The sequence below is a fragment of the Apium graveolens genome, chromosome 5 (genome assembly GCF_009905375.1).
Source record: "Apium graveolens cultivar Ventura chromosome 5, ASM990537v1, whole genome shotgun sequence".
NCBI classification, from domain to species: Eukaryota; Viridiplantae; Streptophyta; class Magnoliopsida; order Apiales; family Apiaceae; genus Apium; species Apium graveolens.
Window position 1 is genome coordinate 5471440 of NC_133651.1, and position 11130 is coordinate 5482569.

Below are 11130 nucleotides of genomic sequence, written 5' to 3' on the forward strand. Positions count from 1 at the left end.
AGCTTGTTGATGATCTTGAGTCTTCTCAATATAAGCAATCCTGTCAATGGTAGGTTGGAAGAACTTTTTCTTATCAATTTTCCAAACTTGTTCATGTTTGATAAAATTCTCATGAATCTTGTGTAGCTCTGCATGAGTAGTTGAATGAAGACCTTGTAAATGTTTATTACTCAATGCAGTGACTCTAAGCTGAGTTTTGAAATCATCAGAATTTAACATTTCATCAGCTTTAGTCAAGTGCTCAGCAAGATGCTTGTCAGTTGGAACACATGAAACTGAGTTTCATTCCTTAGTCCACTCCTGACCTGCACGAGTTTCACTCCAAGGTACTGGTGCTTCTCCGGTAACAAACTTCTTAACCAGTTCAGACTTAGGAAGAGTCTGTTGAGGAGTAAGTCCTGAAGGACCTGCTTCATCAGCATCTACAGTTGGAGCAGCATCACCAGTATCTCCAGCATGTGCAGCATCAGAACTTAAAGAATCAGTATCTGTTGATAAGACAACAGTGTGAGTAGCAATGGAGGCTTCAACATCCTCTAATTGATGATCTTGTTCTAAGTTCTGATCAACAACCATATCCTGATGCTCACCTAAATTCTGATCATCAGCATCTTGATGCAGAGAAGGTGTTGTTGATAACTCTGGAGTTTGAACAGCATCAGTAACAGGTGTTGTGGAAGGAATATTTGTTGGTGGAGCTTCTAAGAGAATTACTGCAGGCACAACCAAGTTTTGAACATCAATATCAGCACTTGTGCCTGGATCAACAGAAGACACAGAGGGTGTGTTAGCCTTTTCAGAAACAGCTTCCTGAGATGGAGTTGATGGAGAAGAAGTGACTGGAGCAAATTCCTTGTCTTGTGAGATCAGAGATTCCTGATCTCCTTCCTTAGCTGCTTCCTCTTCATCATCTGAAACTGGCCTTTGTGCCCTCTGTTTCTTGTACTTCTTTGTTGATTTGGATTCCTTGGGAGTTTCAGGAACTGTCATTCGTCTAAGCCTCTTGAGAAGCCTAGAACCCCCAATTTCAGAATCCTTCTGAGAAATCTCTTTCTCAGCTTCATCTACAACAGGTTCTGAAGAAGGAACCTGTTCCTCAGTATCAGATTCATCTCTCAGTGCAATCCTCCTTCTCTTTTGAGGTGTTTGAGGAACATTCTTTGTCCTCTTTGGCTTGGAAGATGAAGGTTTCACAATAGGTGCTGAAGATGAAGGTTGAGCAGTCTGTGAAGTGGGGAGATAGGATTTGAGATAAGTCCTGAGGGTAGGTTGAGTAGTATGAGTGGTAGGTGCTGAGGATGATGGTTTTTGGATGTTTGTGGTTGGTTGAACATCAGAGTAAACAGATCTATAAGTATCAGGATCAGCATTTACTAGGATCTGTTTTACAGATCGAGGAATCTGTAAAGGTCTAACCACTGTTTTCTTAGTATCAGCATTTACCAGATCATTAAAATATCATTTTGCAACTCTAAAAGGTGGGGTTGAGGAACTGACTAATTGAGGTTCATCAGTACAAAAAGTATATATTAGTTGACAGAATCTAGCAAAATAGACGACATTTATATCCTCTGTCATCCTATCCCCAATAGAACCAATTATTCCAGTTGCAAAATCAAAATGAGTTTGATGGATAATAGCATACCCTATGTGCTGACTCAGAATTGGGATAGCATCAAAATTCGAACATTTGTTCCCAAAAGCTTTGGTGATGCAGTCAAAGAAGAAACTCCATTCTCTTCTGATATTAGCCCTTTTTAACTGCCCAAGCTTTGCCAAACTCTTTTCATATCCCAAATCAGCCATTAACTCCTGAAGTGTTGATTCCTCTGGAGTTGAAAAAGTACAATTTTCTGGGAGATGTAGAGCTTTGCGTATTGTACCAGGAGTGACTACAAAAGATGAATCACCCACTTCAAAAACAATACTGGGAGTGCCATATTTACCACCATCATCAAAGTACCCAGTCCGCCAAAACGTCAGAACTTGATGACTCGAAAAGACTTCAGGCTGTGTTAATGCGTACCCAATCGCACTGTGTGCAAGAAGATCTTGCACAAAATGCAATTCAGATGGAGCTTCAGCATGATCAAGAATTGCAGCATAGTTGTTTGGAATAAACTTAGCTCCATCAATGATTAAATCCTTAGGTGCCATGTGAAAAATTGAGATTCAAAAATGCCTGTTAGGTGTTTGATAAGATGGCTGTATGAAAAACCAACGTGAGAAGAAGGAGAGTAAAAGTAAGTAAAGAGAAAAAAAATATGAAGGAAATAAAAGATTAAAGAAATCCTCTCTCTGTTGTACTTATACTCTGAACAAAAATATTACCGTTGGACACCTGTCAGACATGCAGTAATAACGGACAGTTACTGGGCTCGAGAAAACAGGAATCATTACTTACCCATTTGCCTAGTTTCAAGGAAAAAACGTTCCATTTATCAAGAGAAACAGTTTTAATTCAAAATTTAAACTGTTATCACTGATTGAATTATTTTTCACTGCATCATTAATATTCTGAAAATAAATCACATGAAAATGACCAAGATAAATTAGATAAGTAAGTGCTGAAAACGAATCAGAACTTAATATAAAACAAAATTTATATGGTCATCAGAATATCAATCAGGATTTATCAACACAAGATAAAATAACTCAGAGACAAAATCTTGAAGTAAAAACAACTTTCATTAATATATCAAGACAATACATTCATGAAATGGAAATTACATCAATACTTATACAAGATTTTCCCTAAGCTTCTAAACCTAACATCAACAGCCTTAGTCATAGCTAAGAAGCCTGACAAAGCTGATGATGAAGAAAAACAGGAAGAAGACGAGATTAAGTCATCTTCTTCTTCCTACTCTCGACAAACAGAATGGCGAGTCGGATGATTCTCTCTTGCTGGCGGAGACGATGAAGATGAAGTTCTCTTCGAACGACCACCAGATCACGTTTGATAACCTCTGGAAATTGAATCCAGAGATTGTGAGGAATGTTGGTGATAGGGTATGGAGTTGGAATTCCATTCAAAAAGACATGTACAGTCTCATCACCATAATTGTAGAACCAGCCAAATGCAGCCATTTGTGATGGTAAATGAAAAACGAGAGTGAGTTTGAGATAAAAGTGTGATGGGAAGGCTGATGTGAAGTGGTTGCTTATATAGGCAAGAGAATGCCAGGAGACGCAAAGAAATTGAATGCTGACATGTAGAATTAATTCTACCTCGTCTCCCTAGACTTTGAAAAAGAATAACATTCATTGGAAAGAGGAAACATGGTTTAAAACGCACACGAAACAAGTAACAGTGGACTGTTCAAGTACGAATACCATTAATCCTAATCATAGTGACTATTAATCTTCCACTTCAACATATTCTAGTTCGCACTGAGACTGTTACCAAATTTTATTCACAGATAAGCCAAGTAAAGGATTAGACTGAGAAATCAGAACTTAGACCTATACCAGAACTTAACAGTCATCAAGACATAATTTCTTAACTCGAAGAAGGAATGCCCATCTTAGTAAATCCTCATACAAGTTCTGAGTTATAGACTTCAGAACTTAATCATCAGAATATGAAACCAGAGCTTGTCCTCGGAATTTGTGCAAAGTGACACAGTGAATGTTTATCTAAAATAACATAGACCACCACAGTAATTTTCATCATTCATATGGAGTGATTAGTGTGTGTATTAAGCTAAATAACAGACAAAGAGTAAAGTCTGATTCACTTCAGTACATCTTAGAAATAAGGGATAACTAAAATTTTGCTAAAGAGCTGTCATTGTCCTGAAACCTACTGATGAATGAGTTCATGCTTGAGTCCACCTCAACTGTTTTGTGCTAATTTTATGCATCTTTTGAAATTCTATTTTACAGTGGCTTCTCAGTGTAAGTGAGTCACGACTGCTTATCAGAATTTATGCTATTATCAGAGTATTTCTCCAGTAATCATAGAGTGTGAAAAGTCACCAAAAAAATATTTTGCTTTTCTAATGCATATTTACTTAATACCAGCAATGCACTTGGGCCGTCCCTTCCATATTTTTACTCTAGATCTCAAAGGAGTACCTGATTTTATTCTTTGATCTTTTTGCTTTTTCTTTTGATAAGTGAGGTTTATCAGCACTTAGTACATTCAGCAGTTTTACTAGTATCAGAACTTAACAGATGAGTAGCATTATTCTAATTTGTGACTTAGTAATAAGATATACAAAGTAAACTCAACTAAGCTCAATTATCAGAATTTACTAGTGTCTTAAGATTTCCACTGAAATAATTACTTCTTACATGGAATCATTTGTTTATTGAAGACTACTAGGTCAGTATCTAGCACAGTTATCCTCATAGGATTGAATAATTACTTAAGCAGACATATCACTTATCAGAGTTGAGAAATATATATCAGACAACAGTCAGTACTTAAAAACATTTATCAATTAAGCACAGAATTCACAATGAGATTAATTCTGTAAATACTGAGCATAAAGTCTGATAACACAGAACAAGACTAAGCAGATTTAGAGAAAGAACTTGAAACCATTCCAAGTTCATTTACCAATCTTGTAAAAGTAGCTTCACACAGTGGTTTTGTGAAGATATCTGCTAGTTGTTGATCTGTGGGAACAAAATGCAATTCCACTGTACCTTCATCCACATGTTCCCTGATGAAGTGGTACCTGATGCTGATGTGCTTTGTCATAGAGTGTTGAACTGGATTACCTGTCATGGCAATAGCACTTTGATTATCACAGTAAATAGGGATTTTGTAATATGTTAACCCATAATCCAGTAACTGATTCTTCATCCAAAGAATATGTGCACAACAGCTTGCTTCTGCAGTTGATGTGGAAATTGACTTTTGTTTCTTGTTGTACCAAGAAACCAATCTGCCTCCAAGAAATTGGCAGCTTCCACTTGTGCTTTTCCTGTCAATTTTGCAACCTGTAAAATCTGCATCTGAGTAACCTATTAGTTTAAAATCTGATTCTCTAGGATACCATAATCCCAGAGCAGCTGTTCCTTTAAGATACTTAAAGATTCTTTTCACAACTGTTAAGTGAGGTTCTCTTGGATCTGCTTGAAATCTTGCACCAAGACAGGTAGCATACATGATATCAGGTCTACTAGCAGTTAGATAGAGTAGAGAGCCAATCATACCTCTGTAGTCAGTAATATCTACTGATTTACCGGTATCCTTATCCAGTTTTGTTGCAGTGGCCATAGGAGTGGATGCACTTGAACAATCTTGCATTCCAAATTTCTTCAGCAAGTTTCTGGTGTACTTAGTTTGACAAATAAAAGTGCCTTCTTCATTCTGCTTGACTTGAAGGCCCAGAAAATAGCTAAGTTCCCCCATCATACTCATCTGATATCTTGACTGCATTAGTTTGGCAAACTTCTTGCTAAGTTTGTCATTTGTAGATCCAAAAATGATATCATCAACATAAATCTGGACCAGAAGTAAGTCCTTTCCATGGTTGAGGTAGAATAGTGTTTTGTCTATTGTTCCTCTGTTGAATCCACTTTCCAGAAGAAATTGAGCCAAAGTCTCATACCATGCTCTAGGAGCTTGCTTAAGTCCATAAAGTGCTTTATCAAGCCTGTAGACATAATCTGGATGTTTGGTATCTACAAAGCCTGGAGGTTGTTCAACATATACCTCCTCCTCCAATTCTCCATTGAGAAAAGCACTTTTCACATCCATTTGAAAGACAGTAAACTTTTTGTGAGCAGCATAAGCCAAAAATATCCTTATGGCTTCTAACCTAGCAACTGGTGCAAATGTTTCATCATAATCAATTCCTTCCTGTTGAGAATATCCTTTTGCAACCAGCCTTGCCTTATTCCTTGTAATTATGCCATCGCTGTCAGTTTTGTTTCTGAATACCCATTTTGTACCAACAACAGATCTATTCTTTGGTCTTGGCACTAGGGTCCAGACTTTGTTTCTTTCAAATTCATTTAACTCTTCCTGTTCTAGTTCTGACACCTGCATCAGGATTTCCAATTATCAAATCAGCTGTGTGTGATTTTGTCCACTTCCTTGCAGATGGAAGGTTTTCTCTAGAACTGGATGCTCCCCCATGATCCATGATATCTTCATTTTCTGATGCTCCCCCTGAAACTGTGCTCTCTGAGTTGGATTCTTCAGTATTTAGATTTTCAGTACTATTAGAACTTGGCTTATCAGAACTTGACGAATCAGAACTTGAAGAGCCGGATGTATATTCTGATGTTTCTCGAGCTGTGGTAGGATCTTGAGTATGCTCCCCCTGCATAGGTGCATCTTCCCTTGGCGTAGCCACCACAGTTTCAATAACATCAGAGTTTATTCCATCAGAGTTTACAGTATCAGGACTTAGACTGTCAGGAGTTTCAGTATCAGAATTTGAGTCTTTATTTTCAAATCTCAGCTGATCATGGTCAATGAAATCTTCAAGACCAGTAATCTTCTTGTCATCAAAAGAGACATTGATAGATTCCATGACCACTTTTGTTCTCAAATTATAGACTCTGAAGGCTTTTGTGGAAAGTGGATATCCAACAAAGATTCCTTCATCAGCTTTTAGATCAAACTTTGATAGCTGTTCAGGATGAGTCTTGAGAACAAAACACTTGCATCCAAATACATGAAAGTATTTCAGATTTAGCTTCTTTTTCTTCACCATCTCATATGGTGTTTTTCCATGCTTGTTAATGAGTGTTGTATTTTGAGTAAAACAAGCAGTCTGCACAGCTTCAGCCCAGAAATAGGTTGGAAGCTTCGCTTCTTCAAGCATTGTACGTGCAACTTCAATGAGAGTTCTATTCTTCCTTTCAACAAATCCATTTTGCTGTGGAGTTCCAGGAGCAGAAAATTCCTGCTTTATTCCATGGTTTTTGCAGAACTCTTCCATTATCAAATTCTTGAACTCGGTGCCATTATCACTCCTTAAAATTTGCACAGAATCTTTGACCATTTTATCCAGCTGTTTGATATGATCAATCAAGATAGATGCAGTTTCACTTTTTGTGTGCAAGAAATACACCCATGTGTATCTGGTGAACTCATCCACTGTGACCAACGCATACTTCTTCTTTGCAATAGACATGACATTTACTGGACCAAATAGATCAACATGTAGTAGATGATAAGGCTCAAGAATTGATGATTCAGTCTTGCTCTTGAATGAAGATTTTCTTTGTTTGGCTTTCTGACAGAAATCACAAAGACCATCAGGAGCAAATACTGACTTTGGCAGTCCTCTCACAAGATTTTTCTTGACCAGTTCATTTGTATTGTTGAAATTTAAATGAGAGAGTTTCTTATGCCAATTCCAGCTTTCTTCAATTGATGCTCTACTCATCAGACAGATTGCAGAACCATCAGTACTTGTTGAAAGCTTAGCTTCATAAATGTTACCACGCCTGTATCCTTTCAGAACAACTTTACCTTTAGATTTACTCACAATTTCACAGTGTTCTTCAAAGAAATCAACATGATAACCTCTGTCACAGATTTGACTTATACTCAGTAGGTTGTGTTTAAGTCCTGAGACCAGAGCTACTTCTTTAATTATGACATTTCCAAGATTGATATTGTCATTTCTGTTATTTCTAGAGAACTAACAATGAGATTTACAGAAGGGGGGTTGAATGTAAATCTCAAAACTTTTTCAAGTTTTGAGCAGTTTATAAAGACTGTGTGTTCAAGATGAACAAGTGTGTGAATTGCTTTAAGCTGATACAGACAGATATATATTCAAACACAAATATAAAGAACACAATAAACCTTTAAAAACTTTTCTGGTGGATTTGTTGTTCCACCAGAGATGGTATTTCAGAAATTCTGTGATCAAAGAATTTGATCACAGCTGCATCCTAGTACAAACTAGATAATTTTTCTCTCAAGATTTTTCTAAACAGCTCTGGAAAAATTTACATCTAATTACTAGCTACTACTTGGTTTATATATTACCAAGTTTACAAGTGAAGACAAGGATATATAAAATAATAAAGTAAGATCTCCACTTGTTTCTTCTCCAGTTCACTCCAGTACTTTGTTGACTTAATGTCTCTTTATACTAGAGTAGAACGGCTGCTTTTTCTGATGTTCCTGAAATTAGGCTGCCACATTCAGTTATCTCTGTTCACCCACGTGCCTCTGTTTGTAGGTACAACTACCACTTATCAACGGTTAATCAACAGAACATCCGTTGAAGCTTTCATCCGTTGATGCACTCATCCGTTGAAGGATGTTATCCGTTGAAGCTTTAGAGACATCCGTTGAAGCTTAGCTTCTCATCCGTTGAAGGTCTTTAAGTCATCCGTTGATACCACTTCATTTATACAAAATTACAAGGCATGAAATATTTACAATTGGCCTTCCTATCTGCATATCTTCTAGTAGTCAACATGACTCATAGTTTCTCTCAACTTCTAAGAATTACATCTTAAATACAGAGACTGAAATATGCTACAACACTAGACTTATTTCTAAGTAAAGCTACACCATCAACGGATAGCCAAAGTGGTCTTATCCGTTGAGGCTACAGACACTGAATTTCTACTTAAGTGTTTTGTTAAACATATCATCAAACTAATGCACATATATTCCTAACAATCTCCCCCTATTTATGTCTATAAGAATTGTAGGCATAAATTCAGGGTTAACTTGATGATAACAAAACACTTAACAGATATATGAATTGAAACTAAGTAGAAATTTGAAAATGCTGCAAAAATGTATGTACTAGGAGGAAATTGAAGATTTATAGTATTTCCAAGGATACTCCTTTAGCCTGAGCAAATCATCTTTTTCTTCTTTGTTCCCTGGTTTTCTTTCCTAGCCCTTTGTCATTTTCCTCAATTTGGAGTTGGAGTTGTCTGAAGAATTCAGCTTCATCTTCAACACTAATATCCAACTTAGATTGCATTTCCTTGAGAGTTTCATTGCTGGCAATCTTGAGTTGGTCTTCAAGTCTGAAAAATCTTCTGACTCCTTTATCATCTCTAAATTCCATCAACCAATGAGGTGATTTGTGAATTGTAATTCCCCTTTCTTGAATGAGTAAAGTCCTGGGTAAAGCATTGGGCTCCCTCCAAGTTTTCCTTATATTGGCAATCTTGTTGAGAATTTCAGTCTTGGCAGTTCTGGTAAAGCCATAATCCTTTTGTATAGCTGAAAAGACTCTAATCAAGGTAGAGTAGCCTTCATTCAGAATCATGTGGAGAGGCCATGTTCTTTCCCCAGCTCCTTTGTATCTGAACACTAATCTCTCTGGTAGCTGTCTGTAAGCAGCTATTCCTTTTACATCCTCCAGCTCATCCAGATAGAGTTCAATGTCTGAAATTTCTTTTATGTCACAGATGTGAACATAATCATCTTTAGAAATGGATGGCTTAGGCTTAGGCTTTTGTTTTTGAGTGAATTTCTTAGAGGTTATGGGAGGTGTAGATTTGGGTTTTCTTTTCTGTTTCTTTGGTAGTGGAAGAGTGGTTAGAAAGGTAGGCAATTTGATGGTGACCCAATCAATAGGTTCCTCTTTTGGAATGATTGGTTCACCATGGATGTTTATAGTGGGATTAGCAACAAGAGGTTCAGGTATGGAAGGTAGTGGTTTAGATATAGATTTGGTTACTTCAGTATTATCTTCACTCCTTCTATGTGCCTTGGCCTTTCTTCTGTTTCCCTTCTGCCATTCTTCTCTTTCTTCCATACTCTCACCAAATATACTCCCAAAAACCTCATCTAGGTTTGCAATCTTGTTTTCACCCCTGACTTCAATTCCTTTCTCTTCTTCAACTTGACTTGACTTTAGCTGTTGTTCAAGCTTTGCTTGTGCTCTTTTGTCAGCCTTTAGTTGCTTGACTTCTTCCTTCTTGGCTATTGAGAATTTGGGATGTCCTTGCATCACACATATGCTCTTTTCCTCTCTAGAGATAATAGCCCTATTTCTCCTTACAGCCTCATCCATGGTCTCTTTGAGATAAGCAATACTCCTACCTAAAAGCTTGTTCTCATCAGCTTTTGGAGGAGGAAAGTCCACTTCTTTTAAAGGATTCTTTGTAGAGTCCTTATTGGATCTTTTATTGGGCTTGAGAATTATAGCTTGTAGTTCTTTGGAAGAAGCTTCTCCATCCTTATGTCTCCCTACTGGCTTGAGCTCCATGTTGATTGGTTCAATCTTTGTGCTATATTTCACAGATGTTGATTTATCTTGTGTAGAGCCAAACAACAGTTGCAACCTTTCATCAATTCTCCTCCTTTGCTCTTTCACTTGAATTTCAGCTGCTGCTAGCTGAATCAAATCAATTCCATCAGGCTTTCCTTTGATTTGAATGATTGGAGAAGTAGTGATGGCAGGAACTAGCACTTTAGATATTTTGATTTTTGTAGATGGCTCTCCTTCCCCTTCCCTTTTACTCTCCCCCTTTTTGTTATCATCAAGGAGAGGGGTCAAGCCTTGTGCTTTTGCCAGCTGCATTAGGAGACTGGTTTGAGATTGTTGGTTGTGAAGAATGGTAGCCACAGAATCTTCAATAACTTGAACTCTGTCTTCCAACTTGGCCAGCCTTTTCTCAGTAACTGATTCCTTTTTCAATCTCAAAACCAAGTCCTGCAATGTACCATAGGGCATGACTGAATCCAATTTTTCAGAACTGTAGGATTTCAAGTCAGCAATATCCTTCCTGAGATCATCCATACTCAGATTCTGCTTTACTTGCTGCAACTTCATGAGATGCAGTGAGTCCAGGTGAGCTTGAAGGATAGCCTTGATACTTGCATGTGAAGTGTTCTGAATGGCCTGTTGAATAGTGTTGATTTGTTTGACTAAGGAGACATTGAATTCCCCTGATCTATACTCCTTTGTCAAAGCCCATTCAAGTAGATTTGGAATTGAACTAGGGCCTTCATCTCCCCCTAAGTTCATGCTTCCATCAAAAGAAACAGAGTCATCATCATCAGAATTTACTCCAAGTTCCTCAGATGGCTCACCAGCTGTAGAAGGCATCTTGTTAATAGCAGCTTTATCCCTTTGAAGAGATTCTGTTGTGTGTACTAGATGTAGTGTCTTTTCTGCCTCCTCATTGCCCTGAGCAGCCAACATTTGATAGGCTGACACAGGATGAGTAAAA